General features: G+C 42.1%; 1 non-coding gene across 1 annotated transcript; it reads right to left on the reverse strand.

Annotated features, from left to right (window-relative positions):
- Positions 1 to 808: 808 nt before the first annotated feature.
- LOC130709739 (small nucleolar RNA R71) lies at positions 809 to 915 on the reverse strand. The gene has a single exon (XR_009010208.1). It is a non-coding gene; the product is annotated as a small nucleolar RNA R71 (small nucleolar RNA).
- Positions 916 to 8,649: the final 7,734 nt, after the last annotated feature.

Genomic DNA, 8,649 nt, shown 5'->3' on the forward strand with positions numbered 1-8,649 from the left:
TCTCTGTTTCATTTCTGAATTTATATTTTCTTTTTCCTTTTTACTACTTCGTCATATGTTTGCCTCAATAAAACAAACCTTCAAACTCAAAGCTTGAACCGATTCTATTCACTCACAATCCCTGTGGTTCGATATTTAAAACCGGGTGGATTCGTACACTTGCGAATTGACCAACAAGTTTTTGGCGCCATTGCCGGGGAATTGTTTGTGGTTTTTGGTTTAAGTTTTTAGTTTGTGGTTTTATTTTTTTTTTGTTTTTATCTTTGTCTAGAATTGGTGCTACTAATCTTTCTCTGTTTGAGTGTCACACTTTCAGGTTGGTCTCGAGAGAGACACTGTCATGGGTGGCCATATGACGGAGGAGGAGATTCAAGCCCATGTCGAGGCAAGAATCCAAGAGGGGATCACCCTCCGATTATGTGAACAAGAAGTTGAGAATGCCAACCGGTCTCTTCGGGAACTCACTTCGGCTACCATGAGTTATGACTATCCCGGGAGCATTGTCTTTCCCGAGGGAGTGGGAAACTTTAAGTTGAGACCGACATTCATCAACTTGGTGAGCCAAAACCAATATGGTGGAGGTACTTTGGAAGATCCACATGCTCACATGGAGAGGTTCATCCGGAATTGCAACACTTATCGTGTGAACAATGTTCCGACGGATGCAATTCGGTTGAGCTTGTTTCCATTTTCTTTGAAGGATGCAGCGGAGGAATGGCTGAATTCACAACCTCAAGGGAGTATCACTACTTGGGAAGACCTAGCAGAAAAATTCACAAGAAGGTTCTTCCCAAGAGCTCTTTTGAGGAAGCTGAAAAAAGACATTATGAATTTTGTGCAAACCACTGAGGAAAATCTCTATGAAGCTTGGGAGCGCTTCAAGAAGCTATTGAGGAAATGTCCTCAACACAATCTCACCCAAGCTGAATTGGTTGCAACATTTTATGATGGTCTACAATACTCTTGGAGGTTTGGCCTAGATGCGGCTTCAAATGGGGAGTTCGATGCTCTTCCCCCACAAGCAGGGTATGACTTAATAGAAAAGATGGCAGCGAGAGCCATGAACTCTGAAAATGATCGCCAAACCCGAAGGAGTAAGTTTGAAGTGGAAGCTTATGACAAGCTCTTGGCCTCCAACAAGCAACTCACCGAACAAGTGGCGGAGATTCGAATGCATATTAAGGAGACCAAGGCTGTTGGTGCAAGAATGACTTGTGTGGAGTGCAAGTCTTGTGGTGGACCTCATGTTAGTAACTTGTGTACTGTCAATGCTGAGAGCAATGAAGCCAAAGCTATAGCTCAAGGAAGCGTAGTTCCATCCTCAAATCATGGACCTCTTGTCCAAACACAAGTTGTTGGAAAGGTGAATTGCAAGAGGAGTTTAGAGGAGCTATTGGAGAGTTGCATCAACCGCATGAACAACAACCATAAGTGAAGGTGCGAAAAACACTAGAAAGGGGGGGTTTGAATAGAGTTTTTGAATCTTGGATATACTTTTTCTGCTTTTTCAAAACTCAAAGATAAAAACTAAGTGCTGAATGATAGGAAGTAAAGCACACGAGTATTTTATCCTGGTTCACTTGAGATAAAAGCTCAAGCTAATCCAGTCCACCTGTGAAGGTGATTTCTTCCTTCTTCTGATGAAGGCAATCCACTAAAATCAATGAGTGTTACAACTGCACTTTGCAACCTGCTAAGTGACTAACAATACACTGATTTTCTCACTAGTATCCTCTTAAGAAGCTGATCTATCGATCCTCTTAAGACTAGCTAAATTCTGAATCAGCCTTGATTCAGTCCTCTCAAGATCCGACCAACCTTGGTCTCTTGATGAACTTTACAAAATGATGTAAAAGGTTTCGGGTTTACAAAGAGTGCTTCTAACAAGCGAATAGTAAACTCAGAAGTTTAAGAACAGTGAAGAAATAATGCTAAGAGAATGGTTCGTATATGTTGAATATTTTCAGCAAAGTTTCTTAGCCTCTTTCTTCTTTCTTCAGCCTTTATATACTCCAAGACTTGTGATGTAGCCGTTGCTAGGGTTTTATCCGTTGGAGTGGCAATTCTGTAATATCAGACTGCTAGGCTGTACAAGGTAGATGGCGGACAGACTGAGATTTGTACGACGTTGTACTGTGATAGTGACCTGTCTTTTCACCAGTTGACTTGAGATGAAGGAGCTTCAGATGAACGTTGATGAAGCTTCTGATCATCGTCAGATTGGAGCTTCTGACCGTGCAACTTCTGCTTCTGAACAAGTTCCTCAGAACTTCTGATCGTCAGAGCTAGAATAGCTTGGGTCTTCAGAACCAACTTCTTGTAAGTCTTCAAAACTTGAGTCTTCTGCATCTGGACCGTTCCACTGGAACATCTGGCCTTCAGAACTTCTGACTTGAGTTCTTCAGATCTTCTTGAGAGCTTCCATCTTCAGAGCTTCTGAAGCTTTTGCCACTGTTCAGAACGAACATGGTAGGATGAAGAGCTCTCTTTTTAGTAACCCTTGGTTCTTCTTCTTCTGAACGAATAGGCTTGGGTCAGATTCATAACCTGTTTGTCACAACTTAAAAAGACAAACGTTAGGGTACCACAATTGTTCATCATCACAAACCTTAATTGTAATCATCAAAATATAGAGATGCAACCACTGATCAAACCTTGATCTTACAATCTCCCCCTTTTTGATGATGACAAAACAAGTATTTTGATGAACAATTTTTACACAATAAACTGAATACACAAGAGAGAAAGGATCAGAGATTAAACTTATCCTTGTGTAACGGTTTGCAATGCTCTTTCTGAATCTGGGTTAAAACCTGATTCTGAGCAAGGGTCTCCCCCTGACTCCCCCTGAATCTATGACTTGATGAATTTGTGAAGAAACTAGATTCGGAGTCTGGTTATGTGATCAGAATTTACGCTTGAAGAGATGTATACTCATCAGAAGTGATGGTTTCAGAACTTAGCGTATCTCACATAATGACATAGAGTCTTGTTCAGATATAATTGGAATAAAGCGTTAGAAGCAAGATTAGTTCAAAATGTATTCCTTATCTGAGACGCTTGACAATATCTATGTGCTATAAGTATTGATACTTGTTCTCCTCTACTGGTTTTATGTAATATAAAAATTTATCAAAACCAATTTATGTACTCCCCCTTTTTGTCATAATCAAAAAGAGTGAAAAACACAAACAACAATAACAATAACAGGAAATGATGCAACTAAATATGTTATTATTACTGAACGGAGAAGAAGTACAAGGGAGAGAGAGGAATGAAGAAGACTAATCCTAGATAAATAGGAACGCTCGAGAATTCTTCATGGATAGAAGGTGAAGGTGGAGGGGACGAATGTCCTGATCAATTGAGGCTAACTGAGTAGCTAGCTCCTCCTTCAACGCCACATTCTCCTGGACCGCCTCTGGATCCGCTACATCGTTATCTGCTTCATATTCCAGAAGCATGCAAATGCCCTGGAATTGATCTTCAACGTCCTTCCGACGATTGGTCAGACGGAGGAGGTCAGTCAGAACTTCTTGAAGGTTCTGAAGACAGAGAGTCTGATGAGAGGTGAGCCAACAGGTCAGAAGATGCTCAATCTTCTCAATAGCTTGAGAGATCTCAGAAGAGGAAAGATTAACACTCCATGGAAAGACTTGGTCAAATACCAAAGTCTTGAGTTCAGAATTCAAATCGACAGAAGTCATTCTTGAACAAGGAGTAATGAAACAGAATGATGAGGGAGTGAATTGCTTTGTGATGAAGAAGAAGGATGGCGAAGATTATAAGTAGAAAAGGTAACAGAAAAACATGCAGAAAACTTATCAAATCATAAAGGCATGTAAGTTACTAAATGGACGGTGCATTGAATCAGATAAGAAATAATTAAACATAGTCAGCATAAAATAAATGCGGTCATAACAATTAAATGTATGCATGATAGAGATGAGGAATCATGGCTTGGAAGAGGAGGGAAGGTTTTCCATTAGATACTTCATGATGGCCTCCATTTTGCTTGATGATTTTGCAATCTGCTTGCTTTGCTCAGTCTGAACTTGTCCTTGTTGCTCAACCATCTGAAACAATCGCTGCTGATCATCTTGAATCCTGTCGATCCGGGCAGCTAAAACGTCAACTTCTGGAGCTGGAGCAGAGGGAGGAACTTCTGATGCTTGTGGATGAGTGGCAACTTCAGCTTCTGAAGTCATAACAGTATCAACGTGAATCGACCCTTGTTTCTGAACCTCATCAGCATCTGCATCTTCCAGAATAACTATACCATCTGTGCTTTCTTCTTCTTCCTCGGCTGAAACCATCTCAACATCCTCTGAGGTACATTCAGAGACAACACATGGTCTTTCAGCCATAGCTCGTCTCAGAGGCTCACACACCTTGTGCAGCACTCTCTGTCTCTGCTCATAGGCCCTCTCAGATGCATCATGAACTCTGAGTCTTTTCTCCCTGCTAAGCTGCTTCTGAAGTTCATAACCTTTGCCTTCTGACCAACTCTCAAATGCAGACCATAGACTATCAACAAGAGAAACATCAAACTGATTATCAGTTACCTGATACAGCCAGTTCACCCTTCTGATTGCTTCTGCAGAAAACTCCTGAATGAGTTGAGGAAGACTCTGAGGGAGGAAGGAGGTGGCCAGGGTCAGAACAGGCTGAGGAGTTCTGGCAGCATTGGAGCTCGAAGCATTTGATTCTTCCATGTGGTCAGAAGGAATGGAATCAATCTCATGATCCTTCTCGACGCCTGAGTGATCTGATTCATCCATATGCTCAGCTTCAGAGATAGTATCTGGCCTTTGCCTTGAGGTGACAGTCTTCTCAGGTGAAGTGAAACTCAGATCCTGTGAGTTGACTGCTGAGTAATTGGACAAGGATACATAGGAGGTCTCAGCAGCTTCTGGAATCCGATCTTCAAAATTGGAAGCAATTTGTTGAAGAGGCTTCACATTGAAAGGCGGCTCAAGGATTTGGACATCATCATCTTCCTTTTCTTTCTCAGCAGGGATCTCACCAGTCTGGGTTATGAGAAAGGTGTATGGAGTAGATGCTGGCTTGGAAGTGAATTGCTGAACTAAGGTCTTTAGAGTTGCCTCACTTTGAATAATGCCTTGAATGAAGGAATTTAAGGGAGGTACTGGTTCAGTTGGGATGGATGTGGAAGAGGTGTAAATTGGAATGGAAGGAATGGCTGTGGTAGCTGTTTGGATGGTTGAAATAGGAGCTTGAGGTTCAGCTTGTGTGTGAGTTTGTGTTTCAGGTTGAGTGGGTGCTGTTTGGGTTAAGGTGGGCATGGAAGTAGATATAGGCAGGGGTTGTTCAGGTACAACTACTAAAGCAGAATCAGAATTAATGCTTTCAGTAATTACCTTAGCAGGGCTTCTGATAGGTGAGGTTCTGGTGAGTTGGACAGCCCTTGCTGGATCAGAAGTTCTTTTAGATCTTCTTTCACGTTGTACTTCTGAAGCAGATTCAGAAGCTTGTTCTGCAGCTGTCTCTTTCTGTAACACCCCGATTTCCAGGTGTCACTTTAGTAACCAAAAATAGACTTTACGCTGAAAACAGGTAATTTTTTTGTTTGATACCTTTTAAATCAAGCAATAGAAAATAAAGACAAAACCCAACCAACACACAAATATATACACATGTACAGCCTCAGCTGCACTCCCATGTCACGCGCACTCGCAGTGACTCCAAAGTAGTGTGCCCGTAGGCAAATAGTTACAGATCCAGAAGTGTGAGTGAAAAGGTTATAATTACAATCCACTGGGAGAAAGTCGGCCTCAAAATGGCCTAAGCAAAGACTCCTATAGTCCGACTGACTCACTGTGATCCCTCAATAAGAGAACCACACAAAAGCCATGCGTCGGGAACCTACCCCGTCCCAAAAGCAAAACGAATCAGAGCTCTACACAAATATGACGCCCGCCTAACTCTACCAACCCATAACTGCTCACACATCCGAGTCCTCGGCGAACTGAAGACGGCAAGTTGAAGCTCAGCTCCATGCGTCGTAGAACTTCTTTCGTCAGATGTTCACACTCGTCAGTCCGGTCCTCCATGACCCTTCCCCGGTACGTCGCTCGATGACCCACAACATCGATCACCCAAGCGGTGGGGGCATCCCGATCCACAAGCTCATATCTGATCCCCCCCGAGGGAGAGACCATCGAACACCAGTCGGCCATCGACATCTGGCAGCAGGCCGACCGCCCAAACACAAACATACAAACAAAGCCAAGGCGCTAGGGTCAACTCACAGCAATAAGTAGATATACACTCAACATGTGATATGGGGTATAGATATATGTTGATATATATACATATAAACAATCCTAGCATGTTATGGCTCTAACATTGCTTCAATAAACAAACAGCACACAATCTCAGTCAGCATGAATGTATGCGTGAAATGCACAATATGTATCCGGATTTGTGACGCGTTCCCGTTCGCCACAAGTGAAGCATTTTGACTATGGATGGACCATTCCCGTTATCCATCCTGGATGAAATCCATCCTGGATGAACCATTCCCGTTATTCATCCTTGGTGAACCATTCCCGTTATTCACCGAATGATGAACCATTCCCGTTATTCATCATTAATGCAAGGTGAACCATTCCCGTTATTCACCATGATATGCACAGGTGAACCATTCCCGTTATTCACCCGATTGAATGCAACGTGGTTAGCCAAACAACGAATCGTCCTTACCACGAAAGTGTTTAGCTCACAACCCAATCTCAACAAACCCATGAGTTAGTGTCGGTCAATACAACACAACTCGGAGTAAGTGTCGGTCAATACAACACAACTCCATCCACAGAATACACAAGGGTCTAGTGTCGGTCAATACAACACAGCCCAAACAACAAGAGCACTAGGTGTCGGTCAATACAACACGGCTCCACAACAATCCCCAAGAGTACTAGAGTACTCGGTGACTTTCAATCATCACCATAGCTCACCTTAGTGGCTTCCCCCAATTCCGATAACTCTCCAAACCCACAACAAAGTCGACTTTTCCCCGTCTTTCGTAAATATTTTCCCCTTCAGTTCTCCTATGCTTAAACGTTAATAAAAATTGTTTCAATTCGAATTAGTCAAGTTATGAGTTTATTTCTCAAAGTCTAAGTTTCCCAAGTCTTTAGTTTTTCAAAGCTCTATCATTCTAAGTTTTCAAAGATCAACCACCCAAAATACATTTCCCGGGGAAAGTCTAAGAATTCCAACATATGGCTAAGTCTCAAACCCCACATTTGGACTTGCCTAGGGTTGTTCATCCAACCCGAAATATCAAAGATCACCAGATCAATGAATCTCCACTCCGAAATTGCGTCAAAACGCTCAATCCAACAAAAGCACAACATCACAAGTATGGAAAAGCATCATAACATCAACTCATCATCAAAAACAACATCAGATAAAACATAAGTCGAATTTATCGACGCCTATCATGCAGTCATAGCTAATATATAGTAAGTTGCCCTAACCTCGAGCTGATCCAGCTTCGCAAATCAAATCTCCTTCACAGGAATGCCTTGAAACTTCCAAAGTTCCTTCAACTGAACCTCGGAGGAAAAACAAAGCAGAATCCACACAAAATCGATTAGTTCGATCGCAATACAATACATAAACGATAGACAAAGCATCAAAGCTTCAGAATACGACAAACAGGTACGAAAGGACAAGTTTTCGAAAACGAAAAACTCCCCTCCCCTTAGGAAAAACCCACGGCCAAAAGGAGAAAAAGGCTTCGGCTCTTTTTCTTCGATCAAATCAGTTTACAAGGTAGTTTTAGGGTAAAACTAAGGCAAAGAAACTGTCAGAACAATTTTCGGACAATCGGGCCGAAATACGACTACGCAGGGGCATTTTGGTCCAAAATAAAGGCTCAAAACTTCAAAGTTATCAGTTCTGAAAACAAATTTGACAGCAACGATCCTCATGATATCCGTGACAACAAATCCTAAAGGCACGAAGTCATATTAAGTCTTTTCGACAATAAAGTTTCGAAATGTGAGACAAAAAGAGTTTTGAGTCAATTTTTCAGATCCTGGACAACTGAATCGCAATCAGAGTTTACTGACAGAGGTTTTAGACTCAGGGGAACATAAGGAACATAACCCAAGCGAGAAATCAGAGAAATCGGACAATTTTAGAAAAAGCTCAAAACTTAGAGCACAGAAACGACTTCAGAAACTCAGCAGAAACAGAAATCAGAGGCAGGATTCATGATAGTTACCTCGATACCTAGAAGTAGGGACGAACTGCACGAAGATTGGTCAAGTTTTCGCGGAAATCCCCTCCCCCCTTGCTCCCCACGAAATCAGCCACAAATGGAAAGAAAATGAGAGGATTTTGCTTTTTCGCGCTATTTATAGGCGGGTGAAATCGCGGGAAAATGAAAATTTCGCGATTCCGATTTTTGCAGCACGATCACCGAGAAATTCTAAGAGAGATTCTGGCGTCGGAATTCCAGAACTCAAAACAAATATCTAGGATTTGGGAAAAACGATATCGAAAAACTCAAAAGCGGTGTCGGTTAATCTGCCCCGAAAAACTACTTTTTGCTGTGATGCTCAAACGACAAAACTTCCAACTGAAGAAAGATTGGAAACGTCGAAACAAGTCTGG

The sequence above is a fragment of the Lotus japonicus genome, chromosome 3 (genome assembly GCF_012489685.1).
Source record: "Lotus japonicus ecotype B-129 chromosome 3, LjGifu_v1.2".
Taxonomy (NCBI): Eukaryota; Viridiplantae; Streptophyta; class Magnoliopsida; order Fabales; family Fabaceae; genus Lotus; species Lotus japonicus.